General features: G+C 32.6%; 1 protein-coding gene across 1 annotated transcript in view; it reads left to right on the top strand.

Moving 5' to 3' along the window:
* Positions 1-576: 576 nt before the first annotated feature.
* The window catches only part of LOC123709574 (protein N-terminal asparagine amidohydrolase), an 81,027-nt gene continuing 55,416 nt past the window's right edge, over positions 577-26,187 (top strand). The window contains exons 1-2 of the mRNA XM_045660989.1: positions 577-758; positions 20,772-20,798. The gene's annotated coding sequence lies outside the window, so the exon portion shown is untranslated. The remainder of the gene's footprint in view (positions 759-20,771; positions 20,799-26,187) is intronic.

Raw genomic sequence — 26,187 nt, forward strand, 5'->3', positions numbered from 1 at the left:
ATAAAACAATAATATAACCATTTGATATGAATATACATTCAAAATAATAAGTATATATATCTAATAATCCCAATTAGTATGTAATATAGTTCCGATAAATTGATTGAATTGATTTTTAATAGTTAAACCTATAAAACTAAATTATTAATCTTAAATCAATAATTAGGTAAAGCAACGTGGACGTGGACGTAAACAATTAAAACATTTTTGTTAACCAAATTAAGTCATCTTAAATGTATTACTATTATACATGTACCAGTATTATTTATAAGCCTTAAAAATTCTAGATAAATAAATACATTATTTTTATGAATTCAATCTATGAAAGCTACAGATTTTTCAACATTTAGTACAATGTTAAATAATTTTATGGATAAAAGCGTGGCAAACAAACTAGCCAAATCATACGTACTCTGTTCTTAATATTTTGTATCTGTAGGCCTATATACGGTTAACTAATTAAACATTGACATGATTGAGAGAGCTGACAAAGTAATTGTCAACTGTCGACATCAGGCGCCAACTGTTACTGAACAATGTGAATCTGACAGTCAAAATTTCAAGTGTTTTGGTGATAAATAAATATTACGAGTGTCATTATTATGTTCTGAAACTTAAAAGTGTAAATTGCTTTTATATTTTAGTTGTTTGGTTAAAATTCTCTTAATTTGGTTAAAAACATTATCCAGTGTATAGTTTTTTCTATCCATCGGCTTTTTCTATATTTCATACCATACTCCGTGTGTATAACAATTTCGGTAAGCAATTTGAGGTTACTAATATTTATTTATACAATATGTTTGCGTAATGGTATGAGATCAGTATCATATCTTAGACTTTAACGCTTATGTCAAGCCCATAATGTATTATTTCCTTGATTTACATAAATATGGCGTTTGATAAACCAATGATATGCTTCTTTTAAGATTAAAAAAAAAGGGTACCAAAATAGTAAAATACATTAAATTATTAAAGAACAATATCGTAATACATATATACTTGTTACTTTTGTAACAGAGATATTTTTGTTTATCAAAGCTTTTTGTAGTGAGAAACATTTGTATGTTAAGATATAAACTATTACCAATCACACATGAAGTTCCTATGTACACTTTCTTACTAATATGAATACTAATACTTTATTTTACAAACAATTTGATGAGTACATATGCATTTCCACCTATTCAAGGAATATTTTATAATAGTTTTCTCAGTAACAATAAGGAAAAAACATGGTTGTAAACTACCTTGTTCGGTGAAGATATATTTATGATTTTTATAACTTAGTGTTGCATATGAAGTCTTAAAAGCGTAAAATAGTATGACTTCATCATTTAAAATACTTGTATATTATTTGAAGAAACTAATGATTAGTGTCTTAAATATATTACCAAGATATATTAATATAAAAATCTAATATTTAGCATTTGCTCATAATAATTTTAAATATGAATTTAAAAAAAGAAAACAAAGTTTACTTGCTCTCTCTCTATATACATATTTATATAATACTAGCAACCATTGATTTCATTGGTATCATTAACTATAAATTATTTCATAAACAAATAAATTCTAATGCTTTATGATATATACATCATAGATAATATTCTTTGTTTGTTTTTCTGGCTCATATATAAATAGTTTTGCTGGTATTCCGACAGGGGTACAGGCGACATATAATTGGCCAAGTGAAATACATGGATTTCCAAGATTAATGCCACAAACAATTAACAACAGTAATTATTTTATATGTATTTTATCAATATAATAATTCCGATCCAAACTTTTGTTTTAAACAATATTCATATTTCTTACATCCTCTTTGACAATATTTGCAGCATGCATTCTGTCAATGTTATGTCAAATGCCATAAGGTTACTTCAAAAACTTTAAATTGTAAAAGCACTATGCACTGAATAAAAAATAAAAAACTAAAGTTAGGATTACTAAAGTTAAGTAACACAACAAAAAAAGTGTGCAAAAAAATCATGCATGATGCCAAGGGAAATAGAGATTCATTTTTATATATGTAGATAATATTAACCACAAACCTATATTTCAAAACATATTTCTAACATTGTTGAATTCCATTAGCACACAATAATGATACACTCATTATCATCTCAAACTGTCAGTATGATATGCTAATGTAAGCTCTATGGCTCTATAATGTGTTCATGATTGGCATGTTGTGATTTTAAAGTGCTTTTGTACAATGGAAATTAATGTGAATTGCATGTGGTATCTTACAACACATGCATTTCCACAAATATTTTCCAATAACTCACATTTGTCAAATTCTATAATACTGATAACTATTTCTCATTGAGATAAATTAACATTATTATTATTACAAATTCATTATTGAGTAATTTATGTATCAGATTATCACAATATTATTTATTTTTGAAGTAAGATACAATGAGTTTTTATTAGTAGGTTTTATTTAGACATATCTATGGGACAATGTATTTTTTATTATTAGAGCTGTCTGCTTTAAAAAATAATTTAAACTTTTAACTAACTATAATTTTTACTCATATCCTATTTAAATACTTTAATTATATTTTACAGATTATCTCTATTTTAATCCAAAGTAAAATTTCAGTTTGACAGCTGTGATTTATCAAATTGCATCTTAAAAATAACGATTTGTCAGCTCTTATGGATTTAAATTTGACGGATGTTCGAATGTAAAGCTAGCATTAATATAATCAATTTATTTGTTAAATAATTATTTTCCGAAGTTTAAACTGCTAGACTTGGTTCCGTTATATAGTAGAGTTCGGGAATTAATTAACAAGACTGATTTCAATCATGAAGACAGAAGCTCTATTCCAATTAGCTGGGGTTTTGATAAAGAGCGTTAATTATAGACGTGTGCTAAGTTTAAGCTTTGTTTTACTTTAAATAGTCGGATAAAAATATAATATTCCAACTGGTAGGGCTTTAGGAGACGTAGACTTTCGTGAACAAATAAGATTGTTAACAGCAAACATAGGGCCAATCTTTCCAAGTCAAGCCTATCGTATATAGCCTCAAGATATTTATAGTTTCGGATATTTACATTTTATTAAATAAATACTATAATAGAAAAATAACGTTTGGCTTGAAAGTCCGCGCAGTGTTGTGTAGTGCAGCCTCCTAAATACGTAAATTAAAAAAAGTTCTCGTATGACTAAATAGTCCATAGTGTCATTTTGTATAGTTTTTTGCATATGCCTATTCATCCTCTTAAATGGATCTCTACCTCTTAAAAGATACGAACGTAAATAATGAATTATATTTGTGAAGTTGAAGGAACTTATTCGCTATTTCATTGAAATAACCATCACATATTCTTTATCGTGACGAAGCCTGGCCCCAAGGCGTCAATATCCCATTTTATATGGGAAGTAGCGAACAATCCATCGTGTCCCCTATTATGTCCGTTAGCTAGATGCACGCCCGCGGCCCTCGTTCGGTACTAGACGACGATTTAATTAAAGTATTGTGCGCTGGCCGCCATTAACGTGCAGTTTGTTAAGGCAACGATCATTCTAATTTTAGGCTTATTTGCCTACTTATTTTTTTTCTTGTCCTTAAAAAAAGGTTAATATGTAATATTTTTTTAGCTTTCGTAAATTTTTAAATTCAACCATAGTTTTCAAAAGTAAATTTACACCTATTATATTTATATAATAGGTGTAAATTTTTATTTATTTCGTGGCTTAAAAAGGAGAGAAAAAAGTAGAAAGATCGGCTACTGGCTTTGCCGCTGAGGCTCGAGCATTTCCTTATCAGATGTAATGAAGATAATGTTATAAATGTTGATGAGTTCTAACTTCTAGATATAAGGTGGTCTGAAAAGTTCGTAGGCTGACACATAGATGGCGCTACTAGTAATAAATTAATATGATTTTTAATTAGCCGTAACCTTTGAAGGTTATTTGAAGACACGTGTATAAATTTGATAAGTGACAAGACAAGACTAATCATTTGTGAGATTTATAAGCAAATAAACATTTGTTTGTTTAAAAAATTGGATAAAAAGGAATTTCGTGTGTTATTAAACTTTTTAAATTGACGATGAAGATATTTATATTTATATAAAGCCAGTGAAGTTAAATTGAAATTAATTATTCCGAAGTTTCAAACTTCGCTTTAATAGTAAAGTCTTGATAAGGGATTATACGCCTTTATTATGCAGGGCTCTTTGGTTTCGGGTACACTGCCTCGTCAATTAAGGTATCGCTCAGGCTCATCTTCAATCCTAGACTGCCACAATGGGGTATAATGAGTTGAGGAACATTCTATATTAAAGTAACGGTTATAATAGTGTAAGGTTGAATATTTATGGGTTTGGCGCAGTCTTCTTATTTTCAATGAAGAAACTCAAGTTTATAATTGGACAACAGTTTCTCATATCTCATTTTTTGGCTATATTTCTATTAATACATGCAATTTAAACATTTATTTTAACGAATTAAGAAATGATTACTATGTATAGTCACACAATGACTGTTATAATATCGATGCGACCCATCTTTACCTACTTTTGTAAACACTATTGTCCATGTTAGCAACAAATATTTTTATTTTATATATCTTATTTTAAAATAATTTCATACCACGATGTACATAACTAACCTACTCAAATGTTCTTATTAAGTGAATGTAATTCTCTGAGAAGTAAAGTATCTTCAAACTGAACTAAAACCCTTCTAAGCGTCAATAGTGTAATACCTTGTTTAATGCCATTAAATATCTCAAGTGTATAAACAAAATTAATTAGTAAAACACGTTTTATAAAAGTTCAATTAATGTAACACCGATTAAATTAATTCAGTTCGAGAGCCTGAGAATGTCTTGGTCGGAATCTAGTTTTAGATTCACGGGACATAGCTAATGAGATGTAATTAAAGGGTCGAGATTCGAGATAACGTCCGCATAATATTAATATTAAATACCCATAACCAAATTTGATTATTAAAGTTGATATTTGTTTGTTTCATTATTATGTTAATTATTCGAACTTAATAAGTTAATTTGTAAACATTATTTTATGGATTTGGATCCGAATTAGATTTAGATTATTGGTAATAAAATGTTTCTACTAAACGAAGTGTTCTCGGCATGTTAATGCGGTGACTGAATATAATAGTTCTTTTCCGTGTATAATAGTTCTTTTGGAAAAGACCAAAAACCACATCATTTGTAATTAAGTCTTACCAGTTTATTTGCTACAAATAAATTACCCAGTTATTGCTCTATTTTCCGGTATTTTTTATAACTTAAGGGGGCAAACGAGCCTACGGGATGCCCAAAAACGGACAGTCATCGCAGTCCGCGGGCACCCACCCATTTTAGTAGGTGCTGGTCTTTGAGGGAGAAGCATGCTCTTTCTTTTAACAATTGGAGGTCGTATTGTCTAGGGAAGACCACCGGGAGTCGAACAGTTCGCAAAAGAAAATGTCTTGTGAAGCGGACCGTGGAAGACTTCCAGCCATCAAGGTGATCATGGATTATCCGTTAACCCATGTAAGCTTCTAAGCTTTCACTTATGAGAAAAAATATCTAGTTGCATTATCGCTGAAATCGTGCTTCAAGTCATTCGTTCAATAAACAGTTCGGGTCCAAGTTTAACATAGATCTTATTGGTGTTTTCCGACTGCCCTACACGTTCTCAAATAATTATCTAATTGGGCATTGAATTTTATTGAATTCTTGAGATATATTCATTCATCCATAGAGATGATTTGCCATAGAGATTATTTGTGAAATTGCGCGTGAAAGTCCTGCAGTCCTGTGAAGAAAAATCCATTTATCTCGACCAACAAGTACAGGCTATATATATACAGATACTATTTCAATGAATGGATTCAAACGTTTAGTACAAGTTTCTTATACAAATAAATATCAATGGACAAGCTTAAGTGTCGATGGACATGTCGTAGTTCCTTTTCTGGTAAGCGCATTAAATCCAGGTTTAATTTTATTGCCACACGCACGCGCTGTTTAGTAGGCGTTTAGAGAGAAAAAGGCTTTTGTTTTAGCGAGTTATTTTTAATGGGATGCTAAAATAAATATAAACAATTATAACTTAGGAACATGTTTATTATAATTCAAAGTGTCTATATTATAAACCCTGATTAAAAAGTACAACACTGGAAGGATTAAAAAAAAATATTTATTTATTTATTAACACTCCGTTGCATATAAAATTGAAAGTGAACATAATTAAATTAAAATGAGGACACACTGGCGGCCTTATCGCTTTCGAGCGATCTCTTTCAGGCAACCACTGTGAGAAGAAAAAAATAATGCAATTAGATAAGGTAGGCAAGAAGTGCCAAAATACATATTACATGTTATTAACACAAAACTAAACAGGAACAAAAACAAAAAAAACAAACTACTGAAAGATAAAAAGTAAAAAGTTCTTTATATATATATATAAATTTACTAAAAACCTAGAATTATAAAGAAAACAAAAACCTATATAACAATTAATAATAATCGTAAAAATCAAAAGAATTGTACACCTTTGTAAAGGTCATATATAATTAATATAAAACACAGCTTGCATATAAATAACGAAATATGCGCTTAATTAATGTTGGTTATTTTTTTAGCTTTGATTTTTACTTCCTGTTTTTTATTGCTTCGGGTTAATTGTGGCGAATCTAAATTCCAAAGCCTTTTTATAATATTTTCAGGAGGCAACCGAACTGGTTAGAGTTAAGTGCTTACCGCCGCTCATGGACAACTGCAACATTACGAGACTTGCAAGTGCGTTGCCGACTTTTAAGCTAGTAGTCCCAGTGGCGGATTTACAAATTTTCTAGGAGGCTGTGAAGTTTTCGTCGACAATTGTCCTAAATTATTTTTACAATCCAACAATTTCGTTGCAATTGCAAGTAAAATATTTTTTGGGTTGTATTTTTTAGTACAAAGTTATACATAGGCCATCCAGTTTGCAGCCTCCAACCAGTAGGACTGACATGTATAAGTTGATAGGGGGAACAGGGAAGAAGGATAAACATTAGTAATTTCACTCTTTTCATTGGGATGCAGTGGTGGATTACTGGTTGGGGGCGGAGAACTAGTTGCTGAACTGTAGATGGTAGTTTGCTGTAGCAAACTTCTCTCACGTGTCATTGTATATTGGGTGTACCCAATGTGAGAGGAGGAGTCGTCGGCAAAATTTGTTACAGAGTTCTTTCCATCTGTAAAACATCAGAAAACGTCAAATCTGTTTGATTTCTAATCATGCAAAAAAAACCGACTTTTAATTTGAATTTAATTTTTTTTATGTATATCATTGATTGGTTTATGGCTACTGGTTCGCTTTTTGTATTATCAAATACAAATAGTAAACTATATATACGTTGTTTACCTTCTAACACGATCGTAAAATTTAAAATTCTGATCGTGAAGCTCAAAGCAGAACTTGTTGGGAATGCTCACTATTTCCTATCAATATAATATCACAGTAGCGTAGTTTGACTTCATCGGCTCTCAAAAGTCGTGCAGGGCTTCCGATTTTTTCTGTCTGTAACTTTGTCTAAAAATCAGTTTTTAAGCGTCTATAAGACGCATATATATTTTAATAATGTAGGTTTCAATGAATTAGATGCTTAACGTCAGTCGCTGATAAGTGTTCATCAAGCCAAGCCTTGACTTCAATTGTTTTTTTTTTCGACAAAAAGCAATGCTTTATTAACACACGAAATTCCTTTTTATGAGTCTTCTTTAAACAAACAAAAGATCCTTCATTCATATACTATATATCGCAAACTAATTGTACGACAGTTGACAAATTTATACACGTGTATAACTAACTTATTATGTTAGCACTAGTTCATGTAAAATCAAATAAATTTTTAACACATGTCAGTCATACTTAAGCCATAAGTGTCGAATCTCACTCTCATTAGGAATTATTGTTAAAATCGTAGATAAAGAAAAGTGTAGTGTGCTAATAATAATTAGAGTGACACGGGGCCTAATATCGCCATGGCCGTCGCTACATCCCTGCCTTCCATGTTCTCACGAGTGGCTTGTAGTGTCCTAACACGGATTTTAATCGCGACACAACGTCATTGCTGATTTATCTTACGATGCGCGGTACCAGCGATTTCCCATTTCTGAATTACTGATTTTGCTATTATCAAATGCGCATTTCAATGTTCGACCCCGATTTTGAAGATCCTATTGTCTATGTCCTAGATGTACCGTCTCAAACTTTACGCGACATTTCATTATCATAACCTTAAGAAATTAATGTACACAATCTTTATCCATTTTTTAAAGTATATTTTTATCAGTCTTTTTCGAGGATCATGTTTGGAGCTTCTCAAGCTATCAATTACTTAGGTTGCAATGTTTAGGGTACAATTCAGAAACGAGACTGCGTGCACTATTAATCCCGTATGTCAAAGTTCCTTTTGACATATGGGAGTCAGACTTAGCCCTGAGTCTCTTACTTTTAAAACTTTGCTCAAGATTTGGACTGATAGTCATAGTAGAGAATTTACTGTGGGCATTCTAAGCCCCAGGCAAATTCTTACGATTTTATTCCCAATACAAACACAACTCGAAAGATATGTATTGTTATAAATTCCTTCCTTAGTGAATTATTAAATTAAAAACGACTATAATTTTATCAACTTGACATAAATTGCTTTTGTATAAACAGCAGGTTGATACTAATTTAATTCTATCGAGATAGTAATTTGTGTGGCAAGATTTGCGAGTAAATGTTGTCGTCAGCTGTTCTCACGCGGCCTCGAGCCAGTGGGCTCGGCCGCCACGCCTATACAATATGCCTATCGTGTGTGGCTGTCAAGAAAGCAGTATCCATTGTTTTGAAAATCCGATGTTTGTTTACGTCGAGCGAGCGTTGAGAGCATTTATTAACATCTTAATATTTTTAATAATATTAAAGGATTATGCAACTTATTTTTAAAGTACTTTATATGTGTTTGATACTTGGCGGCAAAGTGAAGGCCAATAAACTACTTGACACCACAGGCCTGGTAAGAAGACTGAAAAGGACAAAACAATTTTGAACTAGTGAATTAGTGATAGTACACGTTAGAATTAAGTGATAAATAGTGAGTGACTACTGTCCGTAGTCTGTCAGTCCGACAGACTGTAAGTAGTGTTATTGGACACTTTCTGATGTTAAAATTATGTTAGATTAAAATTATTTATTATTTTTAAATTAGGCAAGATCGTAATGTTTCACGATGTCTTTGTAAAGACACATGTATAAATGAAACAAAAACTATATGACATCAAATATAATGCATTTCTGACTGTATAAGTTAGATTCAAATTTTAGTTTTTACTAATAGAAATAAAGACGGAAGTCTCTCGAACTCTGATGCATTAAACACTAATCAAGTCCAAAAATCTTTACAACCTCAGAACTTACAAGGTGTGGAAGTTTTGGTTATGTGATGTTTAATAGATATTGATTCTGTGTTTTTTGAATAGATAATTTGTTTTTTTTTATTCTGGCTGTCTGCATGTCTATGAACAATTATGATTTATATTAGCGAATGTAAAAATACATTTTTTGTTATTACGATACCATTTTATCGGTAAGGAATAAAATGTTTAGAGGTTTTTGAATAACTACAAATGCATGCATGCATCTAAACTCAAAGAATTAGGCGATTGTTTGTTGGCTCATACGTTCGTCAAATTACAAGACGATCTTAATATGGCCGCCTCCCGGCCTTTCAATAAAGCATCGCGGATTGTAATTACACTTCGAACAAACTTGCTTGAAGCGAATTTTCTCTACTGCCACAGTGTGTTTACCTTACGATTTTATCTTGTATATATGAGTTATTGTGTGTTTTTGAACGGTTATATTTCCAGTTATTAAGCGGTATTTAATAATTTAACTCTAATGTTTTGTGAGGGTATTTTTTTAGATTATCCATATACATATACGGAATATGAAGAGATTTGTTTTTTTTTTAGAACAGTGGGTACACGGGTAGGAGGCCCATCTGATGTTAAGTGATACCCATGGACACTCTCAATGAAAGAGGGCTCGCGAGTGCGTTGCCGGCCTTTTGAGAATTGTTACGCTCTTTTCTTGAAGAACACTAAGTCGAATTGTTTCGGAAATACTTCAGTAGGCAGCTGGTTCCACATAGCGGTGATGCGCGGCAAAAATTGCCTTGAAAAACGCTCAGTCGTGGAACGGCGGACGTCGAGGCGATACGGGTGGAATTTCGTATTCTGCCTCGACGTCCGATGATGAAACTCAGCAGGTATTAATCCGAACAACTCCTCTGTGTTTGTTTTTTGTTCTATTTATATATAATTGAATGTAAATAAAACCATTTTTAATTTCCAAGTTTTATATTCACTGTAGGATTTTATATTTCTCTCGGGAAAATTGGCTTACAGAAAACACAGAAATTTCGATAATTATGTCAAATTACGAACCTTTTCTTTAAGTAGATTTAAATAAAAACTCTGGGTGAGTAGCAATAAATGGGTAGGCATATTTTCCGCCTATACCAAAAATATCTACATTAGGAATGGCTATGTAAATTACATTACGGAAGTATTCAAACAAAGCCTCAATGTATAAGTGTAGATAGGCTTACCTTCTCCGTACTTATATAGTCGAATACTCCGAGTATTTGTTGTGAAGTCGCTACGAAATTAGTTTACGGAATTAAATATTATGTTACTATGTGGTCAATATATTCTTGTAGCCATATTGTATGTCCAAAAAAATATAAACGATTTCAATACAAATGATGACTTTCACCAGTATAATACTCGAAACAGAACAGATCCACACGCCACAGGACCAAACTCGCTCCAGAATATATGGAAATTGTATTCGTTTTTACAACAAACTTCCAAGCGAAATGAGATAATTAACCCTGAATAAATTCAAAACTCTCGGATTAAGTTCGGTGGCGGGTTTTTGTATGGATACAATTAAATAAAAGGCTTTGTTTGAAGCTGGGTAGCAACTGACTTAATGATTCAAAATATGAGCTTACAACTAACACAGAATTAGTGGTAAAGGCGTTGCGATATTAAAAATAAACTTGGCTTATCTAAGGATTTATAAATCTGAATCACACTTCTGTTAGTGGAAATTATCGGAGACATACAATTTATAAATGTGGTAAAACCTGAAAGGCTCATACTGGCTTAGAGTATGTATCAATAAAGCATTTTATAAATTTGACGATTGTAATGATTCTTATCTGCACTGATTTGCTCCAGTTCAAGCAATTTGTATGACTCAAAACTTGGCGATTAAAAAGAGTGGCGGAGAATTTCGTGCCCGCTGGACTTGCGATATTGCAACATATTTTCTGTTGACGTTCATAAGTGTATTTGATTATCTATAAGTTAGTTTGAGATTGAATATCACAATTCTTAACTGTATTTCTATCTACTGTGCAGACAATATGGAGTTGGTATAGTAAGATTGTTTTGATACTAGAATTATTAATACGTTTCGTAGATTTGATTATAGGTGTCGATGAAAATTGTTCATGTTTATTTAAATTACAAGTACTGTTTGAATTCGTGTCATTTTGCTATGCTTAAAGGCATTATTATGTTCGTTTGTGCTGTGTTTTATATGACAAGATCGCGGCGAATTCCCATGGCGTTGCGTAAGAGATGTGGAGTCACTCTGCATCTTCTACCGCATTGAACGCACCACCACTATGTGAAACCAACTGCCCACTGAAGTATTTCCGAACTACTTCGACTTAGGGTCCTTCAAGAAAAGAGCGTACCAATTGGTAAAAGGCCGGCAACTCACTCGCGAGCCCTCTGGCATTGAGTGTCCATCGGCGGCGGTATCACTTTACATCAGGTGAGACTCCTGCCCGTTTGCCCGCTGTTCTAAAAAATCGAAATTATGGATTTTTACTCACACAGTAGTGGAAGCTGTGGAAGATTCTCGTTTTGGAGACCAACATATATTATGCGTCGCAGGGCCAGTGAAGTGAGTTATGAGTAAGCTATGCCGTGGTGGTGGAATTGAGACAGTATAGTTTATTTATTCATTTTATTTACGACACTAACACCTTTTATACAAATTACTAAACCAAATGTATGATAATTAACAAAGAATTACCGTGACAACGGCATACCCTAGTGAAATATAATACTTATAAATCGGTGTGTCTATACTTACGTATGTGTTTATGTGTTCGTTTGTGTGTGTAGGAGAGAGTACGTGTGGCTATTTGCTTAATACATAATTTTGTAAATAATTATTGTTTTGTTATAAAATCCAAATTGAGAAAATAATTCAGTATGGATACAAATTCAAATTATGAGGGCGTTACGAGAAAAGTTCTGACTAGGATTAAGATCGGCTTTATTTATGCGAGTTCTAGAAAGAAAAATGGATGTATTGTTGTCCCTACACTAGGATTCTCTATGACGTTGGCTAGTCTCTTACATTTGATATATTAATGACTACTTGTCGTTATAAATTCTACAAGACATTTACAGTTTTATAATAAAACTACTGTTGCAAATGAAGAATACTTTGTATTTTGTATACGATGTTTGAGAAGACGTTGACGTATAAAGTTTTGTTAGTATGATTATAATTATGAGGATATTGATATTTTCCACCTCATCAAAGAGGACGTGAAGAAATATTTTAAGAGACTTTGATTTCGTTTAAGCAGTAATACTCTGTTTTTTTTTCAGTTCATTTCAGTTTTCTTTATTTTTTTTCAATATTTCCTTTTTTTGGCTATATTTGTATACTTGTTTTCTGTTTTATATGTATTGTTTATCTATGTAATTTGTTTTGGCTTTCCATAAGTGTTTGTTTCTGTAAGATTACTAATAATTAAATAGTGAAAGTTTTGTTTCAAGATTGTGGGTTTCAAGTAAAGGTCTTTGAATGAGACTTTTTCTTTGTTTTTCGTTGAGAAAAAGTTCTGAAACCGAAATTTTATAGTCATGGCATTGTACAATGCTTTAACACAAAAAAAATCAAATTCCGTCTAATTCTAAAATACAAAAACCCCTGCATTTTAATGTAATTATCATACAAAGGGAATTCATTGTTCACGTTAATTATGTAAATGTATGTAATAATGCTTAAATATTTTAGAAGGAAGGAAATGTGTCGTTAACTTGTATTTTAATTCAAGCTGTTTTACGAACTTGTATCTGATTAATCGAAAATCACATGAATTTAATTAAATTTGTGATTTTTTATTATTGTTTGAATTTATGTTTTTTTGTACTTTTTTGGCCGGTCGTGTCCGCATTTTGTAGGGACCGCTCAGATATTTTTGTATGTTCGTCCTAATTTAGTGATCCAAAAAAAGTGTTAATTAATATTCAAGTACAAAGCTATTGAATATAACTTATGTTAATCAATCTTACTGCTAAATTACTACTGATACTTAAACAAATATACATATATAAAAATCGTACTCGTTTATAGACAATCTAAAATCTTGTTTATCGCTTGTTTAAGGTTTAATCGCGAATTCAAATCATGCAACGACGCGATAGGAACGGATATAATTTGAAAATTAAAAAACTATATATATATAAATACAAACATGGAATACATAATATTTACAAAAAGGTTCATACATTTACAAAACAATACATAATATTCAATACATTTAACATTAACCTAATTTGGCTGTGTTGTGTGATGGTGTAAAAGTGTTGTTGTGAGGAACTTGATACAAAGCACTACTACGGGTCTGGTGTTTGAAAGTTTCTGTTAAAGTATGGATACAAATCTTTCGTATGTGTCAAACTCTTACCTAATATATGCTTTATGTATAAATTTTCCCCGTATTTCCTTATCTGATATAGTATATTCCGGAACTCTGAAACCTCCAATAGCTATTGCGATCCTGACAGCATACAAGCTGAATATTTGATGGTTGATCCCACGATTGCATAATCATCGGATATTGAGCTCACGAACTTAGCTATTAAATTTTGGAAGTACCTGCACTGGTCCTACCTTATGTACTGACCAGAACAGCTCTAAACATTTTTAATCTAGTTAAATAAAAGTGAATCGCAAAATATATTGCCAAGCTCAAAACTCTAAAACGTACTAATTGAAACTGTAAGGAAGGTTTTTATAGTGAAAAAAATTGGAAAACTTGAAAACTGCCGACATACAGGAAAATGTTCCATATGTTGGTATTTAGCTACTAAAATGGTAGTAAAAAAGTATTAAAGCAAATTGAAGTTCGCGGAAGTAATTAATAATGAAGTATTATGAAAACAAAATTAATTTAATATTTAATACAGTTTAGTAATCGTTATTAATTATTATCTACTGCTTAGACCATTAGGATTAAGTGTTACCCTTAGCATTCAGCAAAGGTAAATTAATTAAATTCGGTTTAACTACAAATTGAACGTTTATCTCTATGCAATCGTAGGCTTGAATTTATATCTTGTAATTAAATGTCAAGAGCGCGGTTTGATGAATGCCGCCTAGATGGTCTTGCACTCAGAGTTGTTAATTAAGAATAACTGTTGCATTTGCGATTTATTAAAGTTTTTTAAATGATAAATTCAATACAAAGCTGGAAAAACTTTTCTTGTGTTTCGTGTTTCGTTGCTGAGTTGTATGGTTTTGTAAGTGATTATTCTAGACTCTCTCCTAAGAGGTGAGCTTCGCCCATTCGGGGCATATACCGTCTACAGAGCGCTATGGGGGCTCTGTGGGGGGTGCAGCACGCGAGGAGACATGGTTTTTACTCGCTGCGTGCAGCCGAAGTCTTTATATAGGAAATTAAATTTCTACGAGAGTTGAAGGGCTATTGCTCTTTAATTCTTGTTGGATAAGCTCGAAATTAATGCGTCCGAAGTCTTTTAATAGAACATAAAGAATCTTTTTAATTGAGTTGCGTTTAATGCCAGTAAGTGCATACTGAAGTCGCACGCGCAAGATCAAAGTGCGCGTTACAGCGTTTACGCATCTAGCCGGCAAGTGGCACTTAGTTGCTGCCTAAGGAAAGAAACTTAAATGTCGTAGGAAATTGCATCGTGACTCCCGCACGGACTATAAAGAAAACGGTAAAATGATTATCGAATTGACAATGTTGACGGAATTATCTGGACATACCTTTACTAACAGTAAAGCCACTTTTTAAGTTATTATATAGACGTAGAATTATTTTCTTAGGATCATTCTGCTTCGCACCATCTCTATGTAAAGCCCTTGTTACCGAACAAATACGACTTGGGGTATCAAATAATAATAAAAGAGGGTACCAAAAAGTCCGGCAAAGGCAAGCAAGCCTTCTGGCAGTGCAAGTGCCTCCAAAGTGCTTGGCCCTGTTTAATAGATAATTATTTTTGTATCTAGAGTCTGATACGCAATAATAAAATACCAACATTTATGGAATTCATTATTTTTGGTTGTTTTAAGAAGCAGGCTATCGTACCCCAATAGAACGCTAATAATTAAAGACTTCACAATAAAAACAAGAGGTTAATAAGAGTTTTAATCAAATTAACCTTTATTCATATTTTTGTATAAATAGTCACTGCCCAATAACGTCATTTAACATAATAATTTAGCCAAACTTAAGACTAATAAGTAATTTAAAACTAACCTAATTTACTTAGAATTATTATCTTAAGAAAGTGTCCAATAACACTACTTACAGTCTCTATTAAGGGGACTACCCTCTGTTCTTGTGTTCTTATTTTCCACAAAACACTGTTAAGCACTTAAGACTAACGCACTGCCACTAAGTCACTAATTATTATGAACGTCAATAAGAAAATCTATTTATATTTTAAAACAGGCAGGTTTTCAAACTCCGTTAATTCGCAAATAATCTTAAATAATAAAACGAGAATAACATATCACGGACTGATTATCATTTTGTTATTGCTTTACTGCTTATTTATAAAAGCGATGCATACATAATTAAAGATTTTAACGATTCAGTTTATGACACCAATAAATAGCTATGTATAATATTTTTTATTCTAAAACCTAGGCTAATACAACTTCCCGATGCAACTTCTATATTTTTGAAATTCTTTAGGCGTATGAGGGCAATTTTTTTACGGATGAAACGTCCCGAAGACAATGGAGAAAGCGATTGAGAGAGAGAGTGAGAAAGGGAGATCGAGAAATACACGCTATTGTTTGATGTATTCGTTTAGTTCCAAGAACTTTGGATGGCAATTCCGTCGCATAACGTCTTATGCTGTAAACGCAGATTTTTATTTATTTATATTATCATTATCACGTATACATTGTGTAAGCATATACATATACATGGCGTGATCATATACTGGTACATGATTATCTATTTGGGCTGTTACCTTAGTAACAATTAATTTACGAAGAAGTTTCACTTTGACATGTGTACTTTGTACGCACGCACTTTTTTTTATCAACGTAATCACCGTAGCATTGAGGATGATTGAAACTACTGACTGACAGCCTCACTACCGTTCCTTAGATATGGTATCTCAAATTGTCCGCTCTATAGCCCTAGGGGCCAACGGTATCGCTTGCGTGATGCCTCTAGCGCCTAATGGACGTAGGAATATGATTGTCTACGTCATGATAGCGTTGAATTATAGGTATGCAACTTTTACGTTTACAGGTTATCATGTCATGAATTAGCCCAATTTTAACGGCTACCCTCTTTTTATTGTCGCATTGGAATTTCTGTTAAAGATATATTATTATACACTTACATATGATCATTTTTACTAGCCTTATTTTATACTTTACTTATGGAGGGTACTTTGAAAATGTATTTATTTTTAAAAATATTTACCATTACAAATTACCTCCTCTAATGCGGCAATACGGTGACATATTACATACAAAACAATACTTACACAGAAAAAAACAACACAACATTAAACAGCAAAAGATTAAAATAATTTAAATCTAATAAAATATTTAAGTATTTCTTACAGTATAGGAACTGACATAAATATGACATGACATTTTCGGTCAGACAGACAATTAAAAACGTCTGTTATTCTATGCAGATCATTATTTCCATACATTTTGTGTCCATCGTGTGTGTTTTTTTCGAGTTAGTTTTCGCTGAGCGTACGAATAGCAATATTTATTGGATGATTCATAAATTCCCATTCGATTTATTTTTTACTTGAAGGCGAGGATACGTCTTAACGCTCCTTCGTAATATTTTCTGTAATGTCCGTCGACGAACCGACTCCTGTACTACGCGAAACTTTTTAAGCGACATTTCCGCTTTGTGATATTTTGTCTAATTATTATTTCTTATCTATATTGCGATATATCAAATCCTTATCTAAAATGTCTTGAGGCTACCCGTATATCAATACATGAACAATATTTATATCTCCTCATTTACACCGACTCGTAATATTTCACTACAATCACGGAACGTGGTCGTATATTCGCGGTTGCGTATCTTATTACCAGATATCTGTGCTAATACGACTAGTATTTATTGGATTGAGCCGTGAGATCCCAGCGGTAGCCGTGTTCAATAAATAAATGGAAACTCGAATGGGTTAGAATAACGGTGGGCAACATATAGTGGAATGTTTTCAAGGCGTTGCATATTAAATGACGACCGAACTGTATGGAGCTGTGTTCGCCAAGTGGCTTCAGCGTGCGACTAATTCGTGAGGTAGTAGGTTCGATCCCCGGATGGACTGTCTATGTGCGCATTTAACATTTGCTTGATCGGTGAGGGAAGACACTGTAAGGAAACCTACTTGCCTATTACAGTGGGGAATGATCATGAAACATAAATCTGAGGCCCAGACCTAAAAAAATAGCGCTACTGATTCATTTATTTTGTTTTTTTTTTAAATTGAGTAGAAATATTTAATTTACTAGCTAGAAAGATTTGATCCCGAGGACTGATTATCGACTCCCATAACTATATTTTTTTTAACGAGGGACCAACGGTCAGGATGCTCACCAGATGTTAAGTGATACATTGGCACTCACTTTTCGCACTTTCGCACTAAATTCAATGTAGTTCTTGATTTTTTTTTTATGAAACAGCAAATTAAATTTCTCGTACATAAAATATTTACAATGAAAACCTTTACATCGCTTTATGTGGTACTATATGAACTGACAGTAATTACAAATAATTCATTCAAACCATTTTATGTTAATTATGAATTATTACGAATTTTTCTTTTCGTCAAGTATCAAATAGTACTTGATGAAAGAACGCCTTGATGTTGGCATTAATAACCGTGTATCATATTTGGCTATAGTATATTTATTAGTATTTAAATGAATTATATTTATTTCCAACATACAAATATACAGTACTTACATTGTTCTTAACTTACATAACTACCGCAGAGCTCGTACTTTCCTCGCTCAACGAATACTTATCGAGTATTAAAGATAACACTGCCGATTTTTTTTAATTTCTCTATTTATAAATTTTTTATTAACTATGTAAGTTACGAATATTAATACGTATATATACTACATTAATCTATAGTATGTTGACGTTTATTGTACGTATTATATTCGTTATATGTTATGTTCGCACGTCATACACATCATCATTTAGAACTCTAAAGACGCTCGCGGAGAGTTGCTATCCCTTAGGACATCGTTTCTCAAGCTTGGGAGGTCGCGCTTCGTTGAAAAATAATAAATACAAACTACGCAAAAGATTCCTTTATTAAAGGAATTAATAATCATAGTGTAGTGTTCGAAACTAAATTATAATGTTACAATGACGGGCTCGCAAGACTGTTACTTTTTCGTGGTTCGCGGCATAAAAATTGTTGAGACAAATTAATAATTGGATTGTAATATTGATAACAGTTCATAAACTAACCTAATTCCTAGGTGTGCTATGAATTCACTTTGAATTCATGTGGTTTGATTTTTTGAAATGATAACTTATCAACAATATTTCTTAATGTTGTTGATTGCATCTTGCGTCGTGTTTTAATTTATTACGTTATTGCATAATCACTATTTATAAGCTTGACATAAAAGCAGGAATGTCGTTTGAACAATGCTTTGATCACCATTTACGACTTTAATGATTTTTGGTATGTCACATATATTTAGATTATATTTTATTAAATTTGTGACGAAATCACGGACACTATTTTCTTTAAATCATAGAATTCTTAGCTTTTTCTGTTAAAAAACAGTAACGTGTTGTAAATGGATCGCAGTTTAGGGCAACCTTTGTATATTACGTTAATAGTTAATTACGCGATTATTAATATTAACTAAATTTTGTTATAAATGTTAAATTAAATAAATTATTCCTCTCGCGCTGACCACGATTGATTTTAAGCATTCGATAGGTCGAGTTATGTATCTTCTTCTTCAGGTGCCACTTTATTACTAAAGGTTGGCTGTTAACAACTTGAATTTCCGAGTATCTTGCTCTACTCTAAAAAGCTCCTCGGCGGATGTGACGTCGGTCAACTCCCGTACGTACCGCAACCACGACTTCCTTCTACCAGTCCAGTAACAGTTGAATTTTGACTATCATTATAAGCCTCAAGTCCTGTCCATGGTGACGCAATACCGCGTGTCATCTCGATTATGTTTATCTATTTTTACATAATTTAATGAAGTTGCGTTACGCTGGCCATAGACGTTACCGCATGTTGCAGTCGAGACCGATTGCTGTATAAAATATTCCATGCTGTTCTCTTGATTGTAGTATTGGACGCACTCACATACTACGGTGTCGTCTACGCCTACGCTTGCGTAATAGTAGTACAAGAAGCAGTGTTTCTTCATCGAAATCCATATTGTTAATAGACTTGCATCACTATTATTTTTCAGTCGAACACAACTGCTCCAAGCAGTCGTAGTAGACCGTGCATTATGCGCCGCATTATGACCGCTCTACAGTTGTTGATCTCGACTGCAACATGCGGTCTGTCTAAGGCCAGCGTTCAAAGTATTATTCAGAGGAAATGTATTAGTTAGAATGCTAAGTATGACTTATGTCATAACCAATATGTTATACATAAGAAATCCATACATTTTTCTTCCCTCAGACCCAAACATCGACTTCAATAAATATAAATAAAAAGCCTTTCAAGTCCGAATTAAAAGTTTAACATATCCCGAGTTAAGTTCATAGATCTTCAATTATGGTATTATCTAATAAATAAACTTCTATATTATTTAACAAGATAAACCGTAAAGCGATATTTCAGAGCCGCGCACTTATAATATATTTTCACAAGTGCATAAATTGTAAGACGATATAAACCTCTTAAATATTACAGTTTCTTGTGTATGTTGGCGTATAAAATGCTTTACGACTCGCGCAATATTCCTTTATCGTATTGGATATTTCTGTTTTGTATTTTTGTCAATGTTTTCAATTATTTTTTTTATAGAACTGGTGTCAAACGGGCAAGAGGCTCACCAATTGCGAGTCTTTTGTCATTGACACTGACAAGACTCGCAATTGCGCTGACAAAAAATTGGTACGCCATAGTATTGAAGGTTACTAAGTCGAATTGGTTCGGTAATACTTCAGTGGGCAGCTGGTTCCACATAGTAGTATGATTAACGCTGATATTTTATTGTAAGTTTGTGGTTTATCGCATAAAAATTGGAATGGCTGAATCGATGTGGGTAAGCTTTTGACGGGATATAAATCGCATTATTTATTATGTGTGATAAAACGTAAAGCGTCATAAAGATTACTTTATTGATAGACAAATTGATGTTGGTAATTATATCTATGTCCTGATAGTGTTGAGTATTAAATGTTTTTTTTTCTTTTTAGGTACAGTCGTGTCATCATGTATAAAAGGTAAGAATGTAATTTTTATACAACAAATTTCTTACATAGTAGTTATATGAAGAGACGTATGGTTATGGTTAACATTTTCTTGTAAACCAAAAAGTTGGCGATTCGAAAAATAATTAAAAAACCGATTTAAGTATTAAAAAAGAAAAGAGAGAGGAAGTGGACCAAGTGTTCCCAGAAAGCTGGGAAGATGAAATAAAAGAGATAGCGGGGAAGTATTGGAAAATTGAAGCGAAGATGAGACATTAAGTGGAAGTATTTGGAGATGGTCTTGATTCCCTCGGAGGGCGTGTACTATATATTAAATACCATATTAATATAAATTTAATATAGTACTCGAATATAGTATTAAGAGAAGAGAACTGCCGTAATTATTTTACGGGAAATTATGAGTGCTGCGCCATAACGTATTCATGCTATTGATATTGAGTTTTATGAGGTAACGAGAAAGTTAAATAAAATAAATAATGTGTGCGTGTACTAGTACACACGTAAGAAGTGAAACTTCTTTATGAGCCTATTTTTTCGAAAAATATGTTTACAGAAATTGGTTAAATAAAGTTAAATTAGATAAAGTTTAACAAAAGGCTTTTATTATTATAAACATGAATACAAATAATACAATGATTTCATTTTACCTTATTACTTATAATATTATTGCAGAATTTCATTAATTGTAATAGATTTATTACTATTATTGTTATCGTTATTATATATTTTTGTTATTAATGGCTTCGAATCCCATCGAATCAACCGTGGTAGGGACAAGAAAAAGATGGCGCGTAACCTAAAAATGTGACGGTTTTTTTTCCTTCAACGCCGATAAAGCAGTTACCCTTGAATAATTGCTGGCTCCATTACAGACATTTTGTCTGTTTACTCGATTGATCTCACGGATTGAGAGATCACGCTTCCTTTGATAAAACACGCAAGACAAGACAGTCGCATTGTCTAAACCTAACGTCTAGAGTCACTATATACATTTGACATGATATCATGACAAGTAAATGTCTCACTAGAGATAGGAACAAGCTTCCTACTGCACTCCGCAGGTCGTGAGGCACGCTCGCATTATACAACGTCCGATTTTTCATGTGAAATTTGAAATCGGAATATGGATTTCTTGCGCCTGCGATTATCATTTTACATCTGTGGTGACTGAAATACGCTATATAAGGACATAGTGTCACCGATAATTTATTATTATTTCGTTTGATAATGAGGAAACCTTATGAGGACAACGAGCGGGTGCATCGTTTATTTGAATTTAATTGTACGACAATACCTTACGCAGACGAAAGGTTCCTATATATATATGTATATTATATATCATAAGCTGTTATATCAATAAATGTATACTAGCAGTTTCGACAGATTTCCTGCACACACGTCTTACGTATAAAAATCTAATAATGTAAATCGTTCCGTTTAGTTTAATTACGAACGCATATTTCGCTATATATATACCAGCTGTTTATTTTCTGTATAGATAACTAACCTAGACACTAATAAGCTGATCTGTGAATCTAAATCATCAAGGGGCGCCACCCAAACGCATACCAAAAAAATCATTCAAATCGATCCAGCTGTTTATGAGGAGTTAGAATTTTTATATGAAGATATTATAAGAAAGAGTATAATCCTAAAATTCTGGCAAGAACTGCAGTTGCTTACTTTTATGATTGTTCCGTAGGCTAGTTTGTCCCCCTATATTATAAGAAAGTAACTTCCTAGCACAGCCTAAAAATGGGTTCCTGAGTTGAAATTTACTATTTTCACGTTATGTTCATTGATCTTTATAGACAACTAGCTGATCCGGCAAACGTCGTTGTGCTATGTAGGTAAGGTAAGGTAGGGTGGACTCAATTTCCGCACTTAGACGCGTAGTCGGTCCGTTGTGCGTAGAAGCCCTGGCTAATTTAGCCAGCCTAACTCCTTCCAGAAGCACAGAAGTCACCCGGGCACTTCACAGGCTTCGCAGAGCGACCTCACTGTTCCGAGGATTTTTGTACGTTGATTAGCCACAGCCTCGCATTCCAGGACTACGTGGGTGACTGATTCCTCTGCGCTGAAACAGCCTATGCACAAGGGGCTGTCTGTCGCGCCCAGGACGAAAAGATGTTTGTTAAGGAGACAATGGCCTGTGATTGTCCCTATCATGGTTTTGAGATTGGTTCTGTTCAGGTTTAGAAGTCGCTTAGTAGTAGCTTAGCGGGTTCACACGTTGTGCCATGTTTGTTATTTATAGATTATTTCAATAAAAATAACTATGTACTATAATAAAAATAGGGGTCAATCGTAGAGGGATGACAATTACCGGTTGTATGTTGCATCATAAAAAAATAAAAACAAAAAAAAATTGTCTTAATAATAATAAAAAAATTGTGATGGAGATCCCTTATCACTTAGGAGTTTGAAATATAGATAGTAGCCGATTCTCAGACTTACTCAATATGCATAAAAACTTTCATAAGAATCGGTCGAGCCGTTTCGGAGGAGTATGGATAAACGTTTCGTTAATTACAACATAACATATACAATATACATGTCATCTCTAAAAAAACGTGAATTACATTAATAATAACGTTGTATTGCAAAAACTATATTTTTATTTATCTTATATAATTCCCGAAGGCGAGGTTCGTGAAATATAGATGATTTCAAATATCGAATACCAATATTATACTCATACATGTCGAGTAAAAACGTTTTTGAATTTGCAGTCAAGCAACAAGTGGAGACACGCCTTGGCTTTAACGGTAGCTCATAATCTTAATGCAGTTTTGTTAGAAATTGAGAGGTTGGCTAGTCGTGACATCTGAGCGCCGCTTTACCGATCTCAGCCTGTTGAATCTTCGTGTGTTAGAAAGGTTTCCGTGTTTGTGTCATTGTTTACCTTAAAGGTTATGAATTATGGATCTCGAAGAACTCTATCAAGTCGTGAAGGGAATAACTTTATTTATTTGTTTGGATGATATGACAAATTAATAGGGTCTTCGAGAGGAAAGGTTACGGTGGTTAATTTATCCGCTCGCCTCTAGTAAAATATAAAATTGTGAGATTTGTTCATTTTTATTATATTGGAATTGATATAATCATTTGTGTATTTCTAACTAATTATATTTTTTTATGCGATATGTTGGGTAACAATTTTGGAGATGCTTCTGAGACCTAATAAGTATTTACACTCATTCACTCACTTACTCATGGATTTACGCGTGCTGTAAACAGTTAAATAAATGTGTGTGTTGTGTTTTTTACTTAAAAGGGTTCCCAAATCTTACACATTATATTTAATTATTTGTTAATAAATATACACGTTTTTGACACAAAAAAAATACCGTCACATTTTTCCGTAACGCGCCATCTTTTTCTTGTCCCTTCCACGGTTGATTCGAAGAGTTTCGAAGACATTAATAACAATAATATATAATAACGATAACAATGATAGTCATAATTCTATTACAATTAATGAAATTCCGTAATAACCTTAGTAGTAGGTAAAATGAAATAATTGTATTATTTGTATTCATGTTTATGATAATAAAAGCCTTTTGTTAAACGCTATCTAATTTAACTTTATTTAACATATCATAGATAAGTTGCATATAGTAGATCATTTCTCGAAAAATAAGGTCTATAAAGAAGTTTCACTTCTTAAGTGTGTACACTAAAACACGCACACATTTTTATTGTTGTATGTTATATATCAAATCAGTATCATAGAGCAATTAAATGTTAGATTCAGCAACAGCGATCGTTTTCCTTTTGTCCCTTCGATTATTGATAGTTAAAAGCGTAATCATTTTGAATTAAAAAAATCAAGCTTATTTATGATTCAAAGACAATAGAAAAGCAATAAGTTTCTAGTTGGTATCTTTCCACTTTACCGCCCACCGGACACACCTCTTCTATCGTTATTGTTATCTATTAGATATTAATTAATAATAAATTAAGAAAATACTATTATAACGGCAATAACTTATTCGGTACACGCTAATGTTAATCAGTGGCTTTTCTTCTATTGATTATTTTTAGATCATAGAACAGTGGTGGCGTAGAGGTTTAAGCGTGTGACTCATCCCTGTGGTCGCAGGATCGATAATGATCTAAGCACCAATTAACTTTGCTCATTTAAAACTCGTTCGAAAACTTTGTGACGAAATCGGCATGTTTTAGACTAAAAACTTTGTAGTAGACTAAAAACCTACTAGCCTTAGAAAAAAAAAAAGGAATGATCACGAAACAGATCTTTTTCTAGCTTTTGTTAGTTCATAAATATAAGAATGTCTTTGTTATTCAAAGAGCAATTTTAATTTTCATAACCAAAAATAAATTATCATCACCATAACCAAAATAATCAATATTTTTAGTTACTAAATATGATTTTATTTAGATAAACCTTTCAACATAAAGACATTATTTATCATAACTAAGTGCCCCGGACTCAAATAAAACATAATTATATTCAAGCTAACATTTTCTTTGTTCAATATTAAAACCCTGAAAGTAACTCTATCATAATTAAAGTAATTCGTTCTTTATGAACAAGACGAAAATTTGAAGGATGACACACTCAACATGAGTACAATTAATGAGTGGAATTCGTCAAGCTCTCGATGTTTATGGGGTTCAATTCAAAGATAAAATCTTTTCGTTAGTTTTATTGAAATTTTTTAACGTTTGTATTGTAAAAATGTAATGTTTTCAAAATAAAGCGTGACTAATCGTCAAATCATTATTTATTATTTCTATATATTTATTGATAAAAGCTTGCTAACGCTTGGCACACTGATACATTGGTAAAACAACGATAATATACAATTTTTAATGTGACACTTACAGGCAAACATGACATACACGAAGAGAAATACAAATATAAAACAAAACAATTATAGTTACAAAAACTTACGAAAATCAAGTTTAAAGTGTGAGGCAAGTATGGATCCAGATCTAGCTCGTTTATAAGAATGCTTAATCTGGACATCACGTCGGTGAGTGTTGACTAAAACGCGTTCTTCGGAAAAGGGTTACAAATGGAATGATGGTGATAGGTGGTGGTACACGAAAATTTTATTTTGATAAGAGATTGGGACAATCAATCTGATTGCTGAAATGCACACGATAATAACATAAAATAAATCCATGGCGCCACAACCATTTTAGGTCTGGGCCTCAGATTTCTGTTTCATGATCATTTGTTAATCTAATAGGTAAGTAGGTGATCAGCCTTCTGTGCCTGACGCACGCCGTCGACTTTTGTGGGGCAAGCCGGTTCCTCACGATGTTTTAAAATAAATGCTTCGATCGGAATTATTATATTAGTGTAATACATATAAAATAATTACAGTCGCTAATCGGTTAATCATGAAAAACCTATTCCCGTGTCGAA

The sequence above is a fragment of the Pieris brassicae genome, chromosome 5 (assembly GCF_905147105.1).
Source record: "Pieris brassicae chromosome 5, ilPieBrab1.1, whole genome shotgun sequence".
Classification (NCBI taxonomy): domain Eukaryota; kingdom Metazoa; phylum Arthropoda; class Insecta; order Lepidoptera; family Pieridae; genus Pieris; species Pieris brassicae.